Consider the following 20,980-nt stretch of genomic DNA (forward strand, 5'->3'; position numbering starts at 1 on the left):
GACAATAATAACAATATAAGTAAAAAGGGCAACATAAGTTCATAAAAAGTCTCTGAACATATAGGTGAATGCTAGACACATATGAGACTCTAAGAAAATATTTGTTAAGTTAAAAAATAGAAAATAATGTAAACATACTTGAAAACAGATGAAAAATTGTGAATTTTAGAGGAAAAAATCAAAGAATCAAAGTGGAAAACCAACTAATATTAAGAACACTGACAGACTGGATTAAGAAAATGTGGCACATATACACCATGGAATACTATGCAGCCATAAAAAAGGATGAGTTTGTGTCCTTTGTAGGGACATGGATGCAGCTGGAAACCATCATTCTCAGCAAACTATCACAAGAACAGAAAACCAAACACCGCATGTTCTCACTCATAGGTGGGAATTGAACAATGAGATCACCTGGACACAGGGAGGGGAACATCACACACTGGGCCTATTGTGGGGAGGGGGGATAGCATTAGAAGATATACCTAATGTGAATGACGAGTTAATGGGTGCAGCACACCAACATGGTACATGTATACATATGTAACAAACCTGCACGTTGTGCACATGAACCCTAGAACTTAAAAGTATAAAGATTAAAAAAAGAACAGTTAATACGATAAATCACAGGTTTAAAAAGTCTTTCCCCTAAGAAATGTTAGTTCAAACAATATTGCAGGTAAGTTTATCACACTTGAATATGCAAATAATTCATATTTTCTACAAACTATTTCAGAAAATAGGAAAGGAGAAAAAGCCATTCAACTCAGTACCTGCTATTAAAATCTTAAAAGCAAAATAACATAGTACATTATAAGAAAGAGATACATTAATTTCACTTAAAATATTTTAAACTCTCCTGAAATAAAGTATTGACAAATAAATTGACCTCTATAGTAAGATATTTAAAACATAATAACCAAGAATAACTTAATCAGGTAAGCAAAGACACCTCAGTATGAAAACTCTGTCTGTATTAACCTATTTAAGGAAAAGAAATAAAACATCTGTTTATTTAAATGGTTGTAGAAAAAAATAAAATTCAGAAATCAGTGCATGGTAATATAACGTAGAAAATTAATACAGGTTAGTGAATTCCTTGATCTGTAGTCAGCAATGTAATTACTGCTCCTTCTTCCTCCCCAATTTCCAGTTACTTCATATTATTAGACCAGATTGTAAACTCTACATTCATTCTGTTTTATAATCTATTTTATAATCTATGTATCTGTTCTAGGACCTAACTACATATAAATATTTGATAAATTGGAAAGGATAAAGAAATTTATACCTTTCTTACAATTTACAATTAAATAACTTGCTAATTAAGTAAGGAACAATAGTGAAGTTAAAAACTAAAATAACAATTTGAGTAATTATCAGTGTTCTTTTATACAATAAAAAGACAGAATTCATAAAACAAAATAGTAATTTTATTAAATTAAATCATAGAAGAAACTATGACCAAGGAAACATAAAGTCTGTTTTCAAAGAAAAGGTACAAAGTGAATGGAGATATTTTCAGCATATAAAATAGTGCAATAAAAGTAAGAGCATATAAAATACATTTCTAAAATTAGAAAAAAACTAGAAACAAATAATTATCAAAGGTAATACATATGCAATTCAGAGAAGAGGAAATTGAAAATGTTAGTAGGTGTCAACCTCTAATTATTGAAGAAAGTCCAGTTAAAACAAAAATTATTTCACACATTTGGATTGGTTAAAATCTAAAATCTATATTCTGAGTGCCCCAATGTGGTAGGAAAAGAGAAATTTGTATATAATTGCTTTCTCAAATATTAATTAGCACAATCTCCTAGTGAAGATATTTGTCATTTCCCGGTAAAGTTGATGGTGTATGACATACATCTAATAAGTTCTATTAGAGATGCACAAGAAGTAGTTTCAAATATTAATTTAACATGAAGTATTGGTTTAGTGCATGAACTCCTGAGTGAGACTGTATTTGAATCTTGATACCATCAATAACTAGTTCTGTGACCTTCAGGAAGCTTTGTAAACAATCTGTTTCTATTTGTTCAAGTTTCCTCATCTTTAAAATGTGTCTCTTTGTGTGGATACATGTGCAGGCATGTGTGTATGCACACATGTATATGTGTATGCATATATAGGTGAATAGGTGTGAGTGCGTACACTCACCCACATATAAACATATATATATTTCCTGGTTTATATGGGTTATATGGTTGATTTATGATGGTAGTTGTTTTTGGAGAACTACACGGGCCCTGGAATTGGGAAGGAAACCTGCATGAAATTTCAACTTTATTTGTAGTTTGTTTTCATAATGAAAAAGATGAGAAGCAAATATGTTATTACATTGTTACTGTGTAGTCTGTAGACAGTAGTCTGAAGAAAGACATGTCCATTATGTGATTTTTAAGAATTTGTGTATGGTCTCAGTAATCACAAGAATATATAAATACAGAAAAAAAGAAGAATGGGAAGTGAAAAAGTGGAGACAGCAATATAGACAACTGGTTTGAATGACATCATTTTATTAAAGATGAGAAAATGTTTGAATGCCATTGAGAAGAATTTACTTGAGAAAGGAACTCAGGATGCAAATAGTAAGAATATGTAATATCAGGAAGAAGCTCTTGTATAAGGTGTTTGTGATTGAACCTCTGGTTCTAGGAGTTGTATTTGGGAGCTGCAGCGACTGACAGGTATAAAAGACACGACTCCAAACACTATATTCAGAGGAGCAAAGTACATTTTTAAAACAGCATTGAAAGACAATGCAACTCTCTTGAATGTTCTTTTCTTCTGAAAAAATATAGATGCTTTTTATTTCATTGTTTTAGTGGAAATAATTGTTCAATTTGTAGTAACATCTCTTTGTGTGCATGTATACACTTAAAAAAGAACACACTGATTTTAATGTCAAACGAATGGAAAATTATAGCAAGTCTTTAATTATGTCATTATGTTCTGAATAGTTACTCAAGGGGTCACTTTATGACTATGTGTAATTTGGAGTCCCAAGGAGGAAACATATTTGCTAACCTGTGGTAGAAAACAATCCTGTCCTTTGTAGTAAACCTCAATTATTTGATTCACTTTACCTAAATGTATTGGTTTGCAGATTTGATATCAAAGACTCAATAAATGATATTTTGCTGGCTTATTTTTGTTATTCTTTTTGGTTCAGTTGGTAATTTAGTCACCCACATCTTAATATTTTTTCTGTGCATAAATTCCACAGTAATGTTAGTTTAGGTATTTAAAAGCCATGAGTCAAATATGTTAAAGAAATTAGAAATCTGGTGGATAAAATGATCTCTGATATAGTAAAACAAATAGAACATTTCATCATATTTATATATGCGTGGACATATACACACGTATGTATCCAAATGTTCCAGAAAATGTGTTGATTCCCTCATTCTTCCATCACAAAGTCATCCAATACAAAAGGATTAATTTTAATTGCAAAATAAATACAGTCAAACAAGAGCATATCTAAGCAGTAAGTCAGCCTAAAAGAGCCCCCTGAGTACACGATAAATTAAGCATAGCTTCACCTAGCAATACTACTTTTACCTTTCAACAACTACTGCAACATACCTTTTCAACTGTATGTAACAATCAGAATCAAGGTTATCCTAAGGGAACTGATTACATATTCTAATGCAAAATCATATTTCAGTATTTGTCCTTGCAACTTTGACCACTTAAGCGGAATATCATTTTTAAATATCAGTAATATAAGTATGTAAATAAAATATTTCACATTATAATTAGTAAAAGAGCAAATGTAACAGTTTAAGAGAAAATGAGAAGTTATTCACATATAATATGATCAAGTTCAATTATTCTCATTTTTTCTTGATTTTTCAGCCTAGCTAATCAGTTTAACAAATTGCTATTTCTTAACTTTATCCTGTTTTTAATTGTTAATTTAACTTATATTTAAGATAAAATATATTATATTTAGGTTTACTATTTAAACTAATATACAAGACTTAGAATATTAGTTCTTACCCATCCTATGCAAGTGTGCATTTTAGAACACAGTTTGAAGAATTTCTTACAGTGTGTGCAGGGTACATATAAGTAATCAATAATAAGATTGTTTTAACCCATTACAGTATTGTGGATAAATTAATTTGTTTTTTATTTGCATAAAATTTAAAGTCATGACTCTAAAATAAGTTTCATTTTGCAGGTATATCTGCACATGGAGAGGTGAACAACATTAATCATTACATATAAAAATTTATTAGATTTACTAATGCTCTAGTAAAATTAGTGACAGAGCAATTTCTATTTTTAAAATTTTTTTTCTTAAGGGTTCATTGTGCTAAACAAAAGTATATCATTTTAAATGCAAAGATAAGCCTCTGAAAGAGTACTCTGAATCCATAATATTTCTTTCGGTCATTCTGCTCTTGTTTAGGTTAACCAAATGGCATCATACTTTAAGTTATCTTTATGGAATTGTACACAATAAAAACTAACAAGTTAATCTCGTAAGAACTTGAAATCTACCAATATAATTTAGTAAGTTATATTATTTATGTTAATTAAAATACAGAATCAAAATTTTATAGGTATAAATGCATTTTCATGTTTAGACTGGACTTTTTGGTGATTCTCAGTTATATTTCTAAGTAATTAAATTGGAAAACTATAGTTTCACAATTAAATGTAACAGCCAAGCAAATATGCAAAATGCTTCAAGGCTTGGAGAGAAGCAGAGTTCGTGTTTTAATAAGCATGGGCTTCCACTAAAACATCATTATGTGTTACTTTCATGGATTGTTTGTAACCATGCTTCTAGAAAATGTTCTAAATAAGTTGGTAAAGAAATTGCTTTTTGTAGCAACACATTATCACCCATTAGCTGTGGTTTCCTTTACCATTTAGAAAATAATTTCAGTATCATTATTTTATCTTGGTACAGATGATCAACATGTATAAACAATGTCTAGGAATAATCTGAGAGACACCCAAGGCTGTTGTTGACACAATATTATGCCAAAAAAAAATCTTTTCCCTTCTATCCCTCTCTCTCCCTCCGCTTGCCTTTGTAGCTGTAGGTAAAGCACCATCCTCTCATTCTATCTAATCAATCAATATGTAGTAACACAATAATGCCTGCCTTGAAATACAGCAAAAAATGTTTGCAAGAATACATTTTCCTCATTTTGAACTAGCTGTAACTTTTGGCAAAAGCCCAATTTTTTAACTGGGACAAATTTAATATTTTCTTTAAAATTGCTGAGCATGAAATAGCATTCTAAGCCACTATTGGCATTTCACGACAACTACAAACAAGCTTTCTAGCATGACAAAATAGTTTCCTACATTGAAGATCACCTTTGATCTTCCCCACAGACCTTTCCTATAATGTTGCATAGAATTATGAAAAGGAGCTTAAAATGTCACCTTCCTTTCATCAAGTAATTGCATTATAAAAAGATGCATAGTTCAAAAGAGATTTAGAAAATTATGCAGACTTACTTTTCTAAAAGTTACATGGTCACTTATATTTTTACCAGACTGTATCTCCTTCAGATTTTTGAAAATGCTTACCAATGTATGGAACCAGAAATACAATATTTTATCAATTATGGGTTATATAGAGTGAAATTATAATGGGATCATAGATAAATTTAATGCCTATAATAGTGACTATAGAGATAAGATAAAAAGCAAATACTCTGTGTGAGTTCTCTTGCCATATCTCCCTCTCGTTTGAGAAAGATGAACCAATCTTACTGAACTGTCTCTGATCCTAAGACACAATTTAGTGAATCTTTTTTTCTTATCATATTGTTGCTTCTGCCAGGAGCATCTTTTTCTCTCTTTTCTACCCAATTCATGGTTCTTAGGTTTATCTGGAAAGCATTGCCCAAGTTTCCAAGACTGTTAAGTGTCCATCACACATGTTCCTAGAGTATTTTCTTTGCACTTAACAATATGCTTTGTAATTTCCTGTTTGCTTGTTTCTCCTAGGCTTTATGGTTAATTTTCATATATTTGACTATGTCTGTTGTATATCCTCAATATTACCATTTAGTGCTTTCTCACTAAAAGTATGTTCAGTGTACTAATAAATTATTAAAAGTCTAATTTTCAAGCTAATAAATTTTTATATATCTGTTTATATTTTGATGCATCCCTCTTTCTACTATAGACCTAATTCACTTTTTTTTTTTGCAAATGTTTAGTTCTATCCCGAAGTTTACTATATTGCTAGAGCTCAATCCTATGTAGCTGATAGAATGATGGTGGTATTTATAAAAATCTAAAAGCTGAAAGACATGAGTATTGAGACAAAATATTGGAAACAGCTGAAATTGTCTCACAAAGTTGGGTTTGCAGAACTAGCAAAGTATTTGGAAAGCAATTTCTAGGAGGTAATAGAATTTGAAAGTCTGGAACTTAGGAGAGGATCTAGAGCTGAAGATCTGAAATTAATCTGCATGGAGTTAATACATAAACTGGGGTTTTGATGATATGGTCCAGCAGATGACTAAGAGAAATGAAGACTGTGAACCATAACCTGAAGTGGTTCTTCCCACCAGTATTTAAGATTTCAAAACAAGAATAGGAGCAACGGAAGCAGAGAAGCTGTAAAATTCAGAGAAAAACTGGAAATCTGGATATACAGAAAATAAGAGAGGATTTTTTTTTAAATTGTGTTTGTCTTTTTCAGTACAAAGACTGAAGAAATACCAGGATAATAGGGCATAAAAATGGCTTTTGGATTTAGTATTAGGAGGATGTCAAGGCATTTTCACCAGAAAATTTTGTTTTAAAGCAGTAATTCATTTTGAAATTAAGATAATAAGTAATGGCAATATAAAAAAGTAAGGAAACATTAAAATTCTTAAGAATTATTCCCTAACTTCTAAATGTTTAAAGTCTAGTGCAGGAAATAGGTATAATAGTGCTGAGATTTTTTGAATCACACCATATAATAGGTATTGTATTGAGCACTTTCTTCATTGTATACTTTAATAACAAGCTTATGAGATAAGTACTATATAAATCAGACTTTAAAAAATGTTAACCTTAGCAATAGTAAATACTTCTCCTGAAGTCACAAAGATATAGGCATACCTCACTCTATTGTGGTTCACTGTATTGCATTTTGCTGACATTGTGCTTTTTACAAATTGAAGGTTTATAGCAATCCTGCATTGGGCAAGTCTGTTGGCATTATTTTTACAACAGCCTGTGCTTTATTTGTGTCTCTGTGTCAGCATCTTTTACCAATGAAGTAGTTTTTATTAATATGTATACTTTTTAAGATATCATGTTACTGCACACTTAATAAACCACAGTATAGTGTAAGCATGACTTTCATATGCACTAGGAAATAAAAATATTTGCCTGGCTCATTTTATTTCCATATTCGCCTTACTGAAGTGGTCTGGCACTGAAACCACAGTATTGACACTGTTGCCACAGTACGCCTGTGATGAATGAAGGGCGTTTCATGTGAAAATTTACTCAACTTCAGCTTCGTTTTTTTAAAATCACTTTTGATTACAGTCACTATAACACTTGACAGATTGCAACAAGTTTTACAATGGAAGTTTCTTCTATATGAGAAAATTGGTTGAAGATTTATTTGACTATATGGAAAATGTTTGTATGTATATTGTGAGCATTTAAGGGGTAAAATGTCATAAATACCTATTAATTTCCTGCCTATTGCAATATGGCATCCTACCCGACGCTGCTATGCATGTACTGCCAAAGATGACTTTTGGTAGCCAATCTGAGCAGTATTGGCCTTCTTCCAGACCTTTACCTGTGGAGGTAATATTGTATAATCTAGGATAGTGGCATTCTTTCTGATGAATTTAGACTTGGGCCAACACATTTGTTTATAATTCTGTCTCTTTAACGTTGCTGTGTAAACTTTGGTTTTCAGGATAGCCATTTTATTCCACTTGAAGAGTGGAGTAAAGAGAGATCATATGTAGTAAAAGAAATGAAGCAGATAATCAAAGAAAAGTAAATATGTATGTGTGTATATATATTTACGTGTGTGTGCGTGTGTGTGTATGTGTGTGTATGTGTATGTGAAAGTAAAGGGTTTGGACTACATTCTCCTTCAATATTTTTCCCTTTTTCTATGAATGCATTCCTGGTATATTATTACATTAAACAACTTATAACTTTGAGGAAATTTCCACCACATTAGTGCCAGTGTGTTTGTTACACATAATTAAAATCTCCTAACAACTATAATAGCAAATGTCAAATATATCACAAAGAAAAAAATTAATAATACTTGAAAATGTGTTGTCATCAGGGACTATGAGAGATGGATTATATTTTGATCTCGGAGATTTTAGTTGGATTGATGGAGAAGGCAATAATAAAATGAACTATTAGGACAATGAAATGAGTAGAAAAGGCAATAATTTTGGAATCAACATGTTATGTTTGATTTTCTGGTAGACAACGCAAGCAGAAATTTTCAGTAAAAACCTAGATATAGGGTTCAATAACTCAAGGCTGTAATTAAGACTAAAGTTAGATTTAGACGTGATTTATTGAATGAATTACATCGCAGAGAGAGATAATCTAAGGAGGCAAGACAAGGAAGCTGAAGAGAAAGGCTTAATTAAGTTTTAATGGTTGACTTCCACTCCATCAAGGACGGAGTAGAGGGTGTCGGCCTCACTCTCACATCACATACATTTATAAAACATGGTAGATGACATTAAACTTTTTTTTGTACATTACACAACAAAGATTATAAAATCAATGTTGTTGAAATAAGAGAAACATTTTAGGTGAGTGCCACAATTACCCTGATTGTCCACGTGGAGTCATTTTCTAAACTTCGGTACAGAGAAATACATTTAAAACAGAACAATATAAAAAAGAGCTGCATGCTGATTTGCTGATGTAGCTGGAATTTGCAGGGCAGAGTACCAGAGATGAGATAACTATGAAAAAAAGAATCTCCAAAAGTTTGAACAGGTCTTTTTGACTCTTCGGCCCATTATTAAGTTGAAAATATTCAAGTGAAACTCCATAAAATACGGTGGATAACAGATACCAGCTCGGCAAACAGCCTACTAAAAGGTTGTGAGGCACGTAAGGATTCTAGAGTCTCACGGTGATCAGAGGCATCATACTTAAAACCAGCCAGAGAACAACAACCTCCCTCATTATCGAGACAATCAATTGTGGTCCCAGGAAGGTCTCATTTTAAGTGCAGTGCTTTAGACCAGCAGTGTCAGAGCTAAACATAAACCTTCACAAGACAGAGGTAATCCACCACTAAAATTAATTGTGTGTCTTCTAGAACAAATTTCAAAACTCTCTGAAGAAATAAAATTAAATCCAGACTCTCAACAATTTAGAACCTCCAATGCTAGCATACAAGAACAAAATTGAAATATGGAAAAAAGAAGATAAATGAGACACACAACCAAAACAAAAATATAGTCAGCAGAAACAAACACAATAATAAAACAAAGCAATGAAAATATTTCAAAAGGAAATGTTTGCTATAAGTGGAAATATGTATTATATGTATATACATATATATTTCTTATTTTTTAATTTCTTTACATATGAAGACACGGGGAGGATGAAAGTAAAAGGGTAGAAAAGGTATATTTTGAAATATTAAGCATAAAGAAGCCAGGATGGTTTTTTGAATATCAGCAAAAGTAGACATCAAGACAAATATATTTGCCATTAATAAAAAGGGATATTTTATAATAATTAATTATTTTTTAAAAAAGAAATAAAAATGCGAATTTTTCCATACTAAAGATACAAAAATCAAAATTGGAGAGAACTAAAAACAGATACAGGCACATTTGAAATTACTAGTGGAAGTTTTTATACTCCTTGGTATGGACGGTTTTTTAAAAATCACTATGTATTCAGAAAAATTAAAATCATGTAACATAATGTTATTTACACTGCATTAAACGAATCAACTCTAGAATACACTTTTTTACCCTCAAAAGCACATTGAAAATTCACCAAATGTGACCACATGCTAGGCAATAGAATGCCCTAACAAATTCAACCAATTGCAGTCTTAAAGAGAACAATCTTTAAAATCAATGGAATGAGATTAAAAATCAACAGCAAAATTGTATGGAATATCCTCATATATTTGGAAATGAAGCAAAATATTTATATGTAACTGAGTCAAAAAAAGAAGTAACAAAGATACTACAAAATATGATGTATGGCATAATTGTGAAAACACAACAGATCAAATTCTGTCGAATGAGTCTTCGTCTTTCACCTCTCTAATCTTATCATACAGAATTAAGTGTTTGAATAAACATTAAGTGTTTGAATAAAAGATGGGTATCCACGATGGAGACTGTGGAGAGAGTTGCATGGCAGATTGTGGTGTTGGAGCCTGAGCAAAATGAGAAAGGTGTCTGGGTCAAATGGCTGCTTCTCAGAGGTATCACATGATGGAGATTAGGGTAGTCTCTGAGTGGTCAAGTAGGTCCAGCAGACTAGCCAACAAGATGATGTCTTAGTGAAAGCTGAAAGCTGTTAGAACCAATAAGGTAACATTTACTCCCCATAGCAACTGTTGAATTATTTTCTTCATTTTGTGGTGAAGAGGTGAGAAACTGAAATATTAAATAAATTCCGCCAGGTAATGCAATTAGTAAATGGGGAAGCTAGACCATATTGTGGATATATAATAAGTATGCATTAACAATACATTAATATTAGCAGAAAACATCTGAACTATTGCTTGTGAAATGAGGAAATTGCTTCCCCCTGTGTTAACATCATGAAAGAAAATTTTAACAAAAGTTCAGAAAGTATGCATATTTCATTGGCTAGAATTTCTTTTAAAATGTTTTCAAAAGGAAAAGAAAGGCAGGGGATTATTAAAGTATAATATAGTAAGTCATCTAAATAAATCCATAGCACTAAAACAATGTGTTGGAAGAAATTACAGGAAACCTGTTATTTCAAAGTTTCCATCAGTTTTTTTTCTGTTTCTTCAGGTAGAGACTAAAGGTAAATTGTTCTTTTGTTTAGTACAACGCATTAATCACCTTTTGGTTATTAAAGGAAAGGCATTGTCTGTAATAAAACATTTAAGATAAAAGGGACCTGGGCTGCTTTGCATTAAAAAGTAAAAAGGTATTTTTGGTGGGCATAAGATTATCAGACTGACGCGTGATAGTTGGACTTCTTCTAGATAGTCCAGAAAGTGATATTGGATAAGGAATCAGTCTTGCAACACAAGAAACAGAAAGTACAAGCTGTTAAAGAAAACCAAAACCCAATACTAAGTTTGTTTAATCTAATAGTCTAATTTTAAGAATCTAATACTACTTTCCTATTTTTTAAATTTATATGCCACTTTTACTTCCTTTTAAGGCACACTGCACCTCTTTCTCACCATGACCGATGTCCTCTATCTTCTTTATCCCCTCCCATGTTTATTAAAGCTTGAGTTAAACACGATCTTTACTCATGTTTAATAAAACGCGTGGGAGACCATTGATTTGGACTGAACTCCAATACTAGGCCCCAACAGACCAAACTAAAATAGAATCCCTTATGCTAAGTGCCGCATAATCAAACTGAAACTTTAAGGAAGCAGGTAAATTTCCAAACAAACCCGCTTTTTTTTTTCTTTTTTTTTTCTGAAAACAGGAAATTCACCTTGACTAATTGGAAAGGGCTCAGTCAACCTGACTCACTGTGGCAAAGAAGTCCCCTCTACTTTAACTCCTACAACAAAAGCAACTGAATGTTCATCAACCCGCTTCTTTTAAAAAAAAAAAAATTATCTTTCCTTGTTTTCACTTTGCAAAAGCCACCTGTTTTGCCCAGCCCAAGGGAGCACTCATAATATTTTATAGAATAAAATGCTGCCAAATTCTAGAATCACAAATAAAAGCCAATTAGATGTTTAAACTAAATTTGTTGTAACTTTTTATTTCAACACTTGTATTTGTCTTTCTTAGTAGAGTCTTGGGAAATAAAAAAGATAATTATGTCCTTTCTGGAAGCAAAGAACTGCAGCAGACTGGAGGATGATATATAAATAGAGATTACTCCAATTGAACCATGAACATACTTTAGTTTTTTTAGTAGGCAATATATTCCTAAAGCTTAGAAATCTGAGAACATAAAAAGATACAATAAAAATATGCCTCCCAATCCTGATTGCTCTTGTCATGTTACCATGCATGAGAAAACACTTTTACATTTCTGGGGTATCAGCACAGTTTTCATGCATGTTTAAGTAAATGCAAACATATTTTTCTGCTTTCCTTCTATTTAAAAAGCTACCACGCACACTGTTCTACCCTGCACAGTTTTCATGCATGTTTAAATAAATGCAGATATATTTTCTACTTTCCTTCTATTAAAAAAGTTACCATGCGTACTGTTCTACCCTACACATTTTCACTGTAAAGATGCATCTTAGAGAGCATTCCATAACAGTATAAAAATCTTCCTCAGAGCTGTGTGGTGTTTGTATATGGAGGTACTGTCTAAATTTTAATTAATATTTAGACCATCTGTAATCACTAGCTTTAAAATCAGTAATGTAAAATACTATTATAAACATATTTCTATGTATATCTGCAAATATGTCATTTGAAAAAAAACCCAGAGTGGAGTTGGTAGGTCAAAGTTTATATGAAATATTGCTACAATGCTTCCGATAGGATTTGTACTAGATTATAACATCTATGAGCAAAACTAAGAGTTGCTCCTTCTCCACAGCTTTGCAAGAGAAAGTGTTATCAAAGGTACTCACACTTACCAACCAAACCAATGAAAATGTGCTTTTTTATGAGTGAGGTTAAGCATCTTTTCATGCATTTAAATGATCATGTTTAATTTATTTTTCCTTTTAAATAAATTCTTTGTTTTTATATATTCTCATTTTTTGTTGAGTTTTGTTTTTGGGGATTCTTTACATATTTGGAAGTATAGCACTTAATCTGAAGTATGAGATACAATATTAATTTCCTGGTTTCTCTTTTATATTCTGACTGATTAAGGGGCATGTGTAAGTGTGAATATGTGTGTACTTGCATGCATATATGTTTTAATATAGGAAGTTTCTTTTTAATAAGTCAATTCATCAATCTGTTATTATATTATATTTAATTTTGTATTTAAATAAGAATTTAAAAATATTTTCTTTATTCATGTTTTCAAGGAAATGTCCCAATCTTTTACATATTTTTGGATAGTTTTGTTTTTAAATTTAAATCTTTGAACACATTTGCAATTCATCATGGCATGTGGTATTGTATATATAATGATTATGTCCATATAGAGAGAGCAGCTAAAGCTGGTCTCAAACTCCGGCCTGAAGCAATCCTCCAATCTCAGCTTTCGTCACTGGGATTACAGAAGTGACCCACTGTGCCTGCCTGGAACTGTATATTCTAAATAGGTCAATTGAATAGCATGTCAGTTATATCTCAGTAAAGGTGTTAACAAAAAGATATTGTATTCTTACTGTATTTATGTATCTTCTGTTTTTAACGTTTGCTGTTTTATGTGATTCATACATAACTAATATATTGATGTGACATGTTTGGATATTATTTTTCAATTTATGTAATATTATATTTTTCCTATTTTAATATTAAAAAACTTCAGTGTGACAAATTTTCTTCAAAATTTTGTGTGTAGATTTTTCATATTAGAAAAATTTCTATTTTCTACTGTTTACCTTTTATAAAAATTACAAATTTATATATAAATATCCCTACTAATCTATCTATTTAGATAATATCTATTTCTTCACAAAAGTAAAAGACAACCAAAGAGAAAATGAAGAAGAAAAAGTAATGTGTTCCTCTTCTTCTCACAGCAAAATTCTCTATCAAATAACAATAGTTAAGTCTATTAACTTTTATACTATCAAAATTTTTGTTAGATTTTTTTTCAGCTGAAAATAATATTCCTATAGACATATTTTACATAGAAGTATATAATCAGCAATTTTTTTTATCTTTAAACTTCATGAAAGTATAAGTTACTGTTTTTCTTTTTTCTTTCTTTTTTTTTTTTTTTGAGATGGAATCTTGCTCTGTCACCCAGGCTGGAGTGCAGTGGGCGATCTCAGCTCACTGCAAGCTCCACCTCCCGGGTTCCTGCCATTCTCCTGCCTCAGCCTCCCAAGGAGCTGGGACTACAGGCGCCGCCACCACGCCTGACTAATTTTTTGTATTTTTAGTAGAGACGGGGTTTCATCGTGTTAGCCAGGATGGTCTGGATCTCCTGACATTGTGATTCCCCCGCCTCAGCCTCCCACAGTGCTGGGATTACAAGCCTGAGCCACCGCGCCCGGCCTAAGCTACTGTTTTTCTTACAGGTATTACTTTTATATTGTAGGGCTGAAATATTTAGGCTGTCTTCTTGCATTCTACATCTCACATTTGTTGTTGTTGTTGTTTTTATTAATTCTATGGTTATACATTCAGTGTTGCATATCAATCATTTATTATAATTTTCTCAAAGCTTCTTATTTTGTTAGTTTATCTTTTAGTAATTTCTATAAAAGGGCCTGAAGAACATTATTTTCTGAGTTTTTCTTTTTAAAAACTCTTTTATGTAACTTTTAATAATTAAAGTTTACTATGACTGAGTAAAATATTTTCAAGTAGATTTTATTTCCTTGAAATTTTGTGACAGCATTTCCAGTATTCTGTAGCTCAATGTTGTGCATGATCATTTTCCGTCAGTATCCCAATTTTTTTCTTTGTATTTAAATCCCATTAATTTTGTAAAAATACTTCACAGTTTACATAAATCTTGAATCCTTCTTTTATTTTACTTAATCATAAATCAGATATTTATTATCATCAGCATTTCAGCCTTGTAGATTCTAGAAAGTTTTCTTGCATTACATCTTTAAATATTTTCTTTGATTCTATATTCTTCTTTTGGATCTCAAACTTTATTAACTCCTTTTTAGTTTCCATTTCATTTTGCGTGCTTTACTTGTTCTGTCCTTACTCCTCCTACATGCTTTATTTCCTACCGTTGCTAATTTCCCCAATGACTTTCTAATTTTGTCTTTATTTTCATTATTTTTTTCCTACTACTTTCCTGAATCTTCCAGTTAATGACACATCTCGTTTTATTATCTTCGTGTTTCTTCCTGTACTCTTCGATTTCCACCATGTGTCTGTCCTACATAGAAGTAAAACCTGATTCAGTATGTGAGGCACAATTTCTTACTAAACCTGTGCAAATATTTTTCTGATAAATATCTTCACCAATTTTTAAATTTGCCTTTATTTTCAATATGATTTATTATCCTTAGTATTAATTTTTCTGCCAGTTCTGTATGATTTTTGTGCCCTTCAAATGGAGTCAGGGTTCATTGTCAAATATTTTTAGAAGGATCTTTGTTTCTGAAAACACTGTTTTCCTGTTGGTTTGTTTGTGGAGCCCTAGCTACTCTGCTTCTTTGATTGAAAATGATTCCAGAGGACTTCAATCATCAACCTTCCCAACCTTTGTTCCAGAAAAGTGTTTTTGCAAATGAAAGATAATTTTGCACTTCATAATAGCCCTTGCTCCTTTTCACAAGTATGTTGGTTGTTGTTTTCTGGGAACGTTGATGGCTGATCTTTCTTGATATTGGCTTTTTTTTTTGTTTTTCCTCATCTTTCTCCATAGCTTCTGCCCAATTTCAGTTCAAAAGTAATTCTGTCCAATTTGGTTTTGCAAAAGCTACCTGAAATATAAAACCTAAATAATATTTGACAACTTGCTGTCCTGAATATGTGATTTGTGTTTTTTTACCCATCAATTTTAAATTTGTATCATTTCCAAGAGGTGGGGAAAGATGATGGCTTGTGCAGTTATGTTTGTGCATTTGTATAAAGACCTGGATAAAGATGTTTATCCCCACCTATAATCCAAATAAAATACTGGAAAGATTTATTGAGTCACTCCTATTGAATGGATGTTTTCTGTCATTATTTTTCTGTGATGTTAATTAAAAGTGACCACAGAATGCTACATGACAACTATGCTTAGGCTGAAGGAAAATAGCTAAACCACAACAGATGATATATGGTATGCAAAAAGGTTGGAAAGGTTAAAACCTCCAGATTTATCATCTGTGTGTTTACTGTTTACTGCTAAGAAAATTTTAGAACAGCTAATATAATAGGTTATCTGGTAGCAGTTTGGAAGGAAAATGATAACATTAAGAAGCTGAGGCCGGGCACGGTGGCTCACACCTGTAATCCCAGCACTTTGGGAGGCAGAGGCGGGCAGATCACGAGGTCAGGAGATCGAGACCATCCTGGCTAACACGGTGAAACCCCCTCTCTACCAAAAATTCAAAAAATTAACAGGGTGTGGTGGCGGCGCCTGTAGTCCCAGCTACTCAGGAGGCTGAGGCAGGAGAATGGCGGGAACCCGGGAGGCGAAGCTTGCAGTGAGCCGAGATCGCGCTACTCACTCCAGCCTGGGCAACAGGGTGAGACTCTGTCTCAAAAAAAAAGAAAAAAGAAGCTGAATAGCAACATTTAAGTTCACAAAATGTAAAGATGACTTTATTTCATTTACATGTTAATTAGATTAAGCATTTCATAATATTATTTTATTCCAGGGAATGTGATAGATAATTTATGAGTAGTAGTTGTTGATCAAATTATTGTACCTAGTGTTAATACGTTGATTGCTATGAACCTGCAGAGAGTATCATGAGTTTGTGGCACTGGATTTCATTATTGATTTTATAGCATTTAGCATCTTCTTAATATATTGGCAGAATATAAAGAAAGTGTGGTTATTTAATTTACAGTGAATAAAAGGTCCACTCTAGTAGTTAATATGTTATTTGCTAAAATTAGAATTTCAATTTATTTTTAAGTTATGAAAAGACAATTATACTCATTCAATGAGTACAAATACTCATTCAAGATGAGTATTAAAAGTACACATAGGTTATAACATTTAAGTTTAAAATTTATTTCAATTACTATCAAACTGAAGAACAGTTTGGAAAAAGACTTGTATCGCATATGCCTGCGACTCCTACTTGAGCCTAAGCTCACTACTGAATGACATGATTTAAGAATTATTAATACAAAATTCTACTGAATTTTAGTGAATCCAAATCTTGGTGCATTTCCCATGATTGCGGGAAGTAGGAATCTGTAGGTGGGCTATTGGCTGAGTGGGAATAATCCCAGTATAATTGTGATTTATTAGATTATATCTATGGCAGTATTTAATATGTAACAGGTAAAATATATGTACTCATTAAGAGAGAAAGCCTATGCTCTGCAGCCAGGGGTTGGAACTCAGCCTTGCTACTTCACAGCTGCTTGACACTAGACCATTTTGGGGATTTTGTCACTGAGATCCCCATATACAAAATTAAACTAATAATAGTGCTAATCTCAAGAGACTGCTGTGGGAATTAAGCTCAACTGAATAATACAAAAAATAAGCTATTCCTTTGTACTTAGTGTATGTTTAATAAATGGAAATTGTATTAATATCATGGTGTATCTTATTTATGAAATTTGAAATCGAGAAGATTAAATATAAAGCTAACTGGTTTGTTGAGAAAGCTATAAATGTCCTCATGTGGTAATCAAATATTATTAATCTTGGAAACCTGATTTTGTGTTTTGTGTTAAATTTATCTAATAATTTTAATAATGGTAACAAGAATAATAAAGTAAGTTCCTACATTCTGAAAAGTGGAAATTATAAAACAAACTTTAAGTGGAATGAAAGCTATATAAAATCCTTCTATCATTGAAGAGGTTAATTTTTCCCCTTTACATTACTGCGGAATGACATTTCAGTCACATTACATAGCAACTAAATATGTAGATAATTTATAATAGTATTTATAAATCAGAACACTTCCTTTACATATACTATACATAAAAGCATGGTGAAAAAATTTAGTTTATTAAATTGTGTACACATAGAAATCTGACTTCCTCCCATCTCCATTTACCTCATTAATTCACCTGTGAACTGTGGTTTCCTTCAGTGTTTTCTTACATTAATAATTTGGTAAAAGGATGACAATGGGAGTTATAGTTGTGTTAGGGAAATCAGTTTTGGTGGAAGTTATCTTTATGCTCACTTAAGCTCTTTAATTTTCCATTGGAATATTATATTTTATGCCCCAAAGGAATTCCAATTTCTTACCATTTTTTAGTGAAATATTCAATGTATATATCCCGTGTTTACATAATGTGTAACTAGTTTTGTGTCTACAGTCGCCATTTGTCTTCCTACTATGTAAGTGCATTTGCAATTCCCCATTAAATAAAATTGAAAGTTATTTACATTTTCATTTTAAAAATGTAAAGCAACATCTTATTTGCTAAAGTATATTTTGTTCTAAAAGGCTTTAAGCAGAATTTGATGTAATATTTTTACACAACTCACCAACAAAAATATTTATTTGCATAGCAAGATTTTGCCAAGGTTTAGACAATTTTTTTTCGATAAACAGATGGGGCTTTAATTGTTGTTCTGTTAATTCAAGCTAATACAGCATCATTTGCTATTTAGGTGTCAGATATGTCTCTGACAGATGGAACATCGGTGTGGCTAATGCTGGGTAGTATGAGCACTGCAAGCATGACACTAGTGTGCTAGCTGTGGCATTGGTGTTTGAAACTATAGAAGTCATCATGGCAGGACTAGAGGTGCTATGATAACTCCCCACATATCTACAGCTATGACTGACTAAGCACATAACTGTCAGTTATACCATTATTCAAAAGAGAAGTGTATTCAAAACTTTAAAACTGGACACTCTATATTTCTATTTCGACCCAACTCTGAATTTTCTCAAGTCCAAATGTTTTATTCTGTTTGCCTTGGTGTTCATGTAGCATTTCAGATAAGAGAACATCTGCTAACTTTGGCTTGGAATGCTACATGCACTTATTCTTAGTCATTCTACTCTTGAAACAATTTGCGACTAACAACGAAAAAGTTTTTCAGGACGCTGCAGACCTAGTGAGTCATTTCCTATAATTCAATGTATCTGAAATATTTTTTATGTGATTTTTAGCGGGCTTTTCAGAGTTACAATTGCAGACTGTTTTCCTCTATGAAATCTCTGAACAAAATGGCCTTAGGCATCCTCCAAGAACAAGCTGCTCTTTGGCATAAGCCATTTGACATTCATCCTGCTTCCTGAAACTTGATTCATCTGGACTGTGACATCTCACTGAATTTAGCCAGAAGCTAGAAAAATTGCCTTCTCGCATTTTTTATGTACCTCCTGGACCTGGATATAGGTTTCTTCACATTGTGACCTTCACTACCGAGGTCTTGTAGACTTTCTATTCCTGAGGCATGTAAGGGTCACCTAACATCGTGCTGTTGAATTTGCTTTGTGCTTCAGTAATTTTGATTCCAAATGACACATACAGAAATATAATAAGTCATAGATTCTTTATCCTGTTAATATGTTCATTCTCTATTTGTGAGATCAAAAGCTCAGATTATGAAAGACAAGGCACTTAAAGTTGAGAAACAAAACAACTACTTCGGCTACTAAGCTGAATAGTCTTGAATTCTACAACCTGTAGTGAATGGAAAACAAATGTGGTTTCAGTGTCTTAAAGGGAAAGTTTATTTTCAAATGATGCTAATTTGTTAGCAGTCTCTTCAATTGCAATCAACGTGCTAAAAAATCCAAAAGAAAATAGAAAATACACTGAATGTTTAAGATTTTATGACTAGTATTCCTGTGAAATTGCATTTTTATTAAGTGAATGAGAGTTAGATAAAATATAATAATTAAATTAATATTAGTCACTGTTTTAAATACTTGAGAAATTTTCTCTACTTATAAAAAATTAAAAATGCTCAGAATTATATGATATTTTTATGTCTTAAATCTGTTCCCCTTCATGACATATCATTTTGAAAATATATTGTTAAAATATGTGGTTGTATATTATTACATAGCATTTTAGTAATTTGTATAATTTTTCTATGGGTTACTAGAAATACCAAAATTAAAATTTTCTTAGCAAACATTATTTGTATCAACCCTTACTTTAGAGGCATGATAATCTATTTTGTTCCATCTACATTTTCTGGAAAAGCATGCCTAGCAATTGTTATTTTTGGTAAACATTTGCTAGAAACAGCACAGTATCTGATTTGAGATAGGTGAAGCAGCTGTTTTAGCTTCACAGAAAATGTTGCCAGAGAGAAATTGTGTCCCTAAGGTGTGGGCTGAGTTACAGCTTTAAAAAATTAAATTAGCCCAGCACACGTTTGGTTCCCCTGTCGCTTGGCTTCCTTGCACCATAGCCCTCCACCATGGCTTCCCATTTGTTTGGCCCAAACTCTTCTGTAGTTTATTGACAGTAGCATGATAAATCACAGTTTCCTCTGGGCACCATACCTGCTCACATGGTCCTAGTCCCTGTAAGGGGGCCAATATTCATGCCTTCTCATGCAGGCTTGTGAAATTGCTCTTTCAAAAGCTTAGAAATTGATGTTCCATGAAGCAAACTATTGTTAACCTAAGCAGTAACTCTTCAGGAGTTGTGACTCTTCCCTCAGAAATGATAACAGTCCTGAATCTGAGGTAGCATCCTCTAGTCATAAATATTTGATGCTTGGGTGAGATGATAAATTTATCAAATGCAGTTAAAAAGAGCCTTTCTGATTTTTAATTTTAATTTTTTAATTGATTATTAATTTCTTAGGCTTACATATGAATTCTTCAATGATAATAGAAAATATCCTTTGTACTAAAATAATTTAATTAAATACAATTTTTTATTCATGTGGGCCACTTTACCTCATTTGTAAATAAAATAAGATAGTATTACATTATTTGAATTAAATGCCCTTAGGCTACAGTCCAATTAAATTTTAACTATACTATGTATTTTGAATTTATGGGTAGCTGAAAGTTCTCTATTATATGAAACCTCAATATCATCATAGAATGAAATTAAAGTTACTATGACTATTTGAA

The sequence above is a fragment of the Macaca nemestrina genome, chromosome 2 (assembly GCF_043159975.1).
Source record: "Macaca nemestrina isolate mMacNem1 chromosome 2, mMacNem.hap1, whole genome shotgun sequence".
In the NCBI taxonomy this organism is placed as follows: domain Eukaryota; kingdom Metazoa; phylum Chordata; class Mammalia; order Primates; family Cercopithecidae; genus Macaca; species Macaca nemestrina.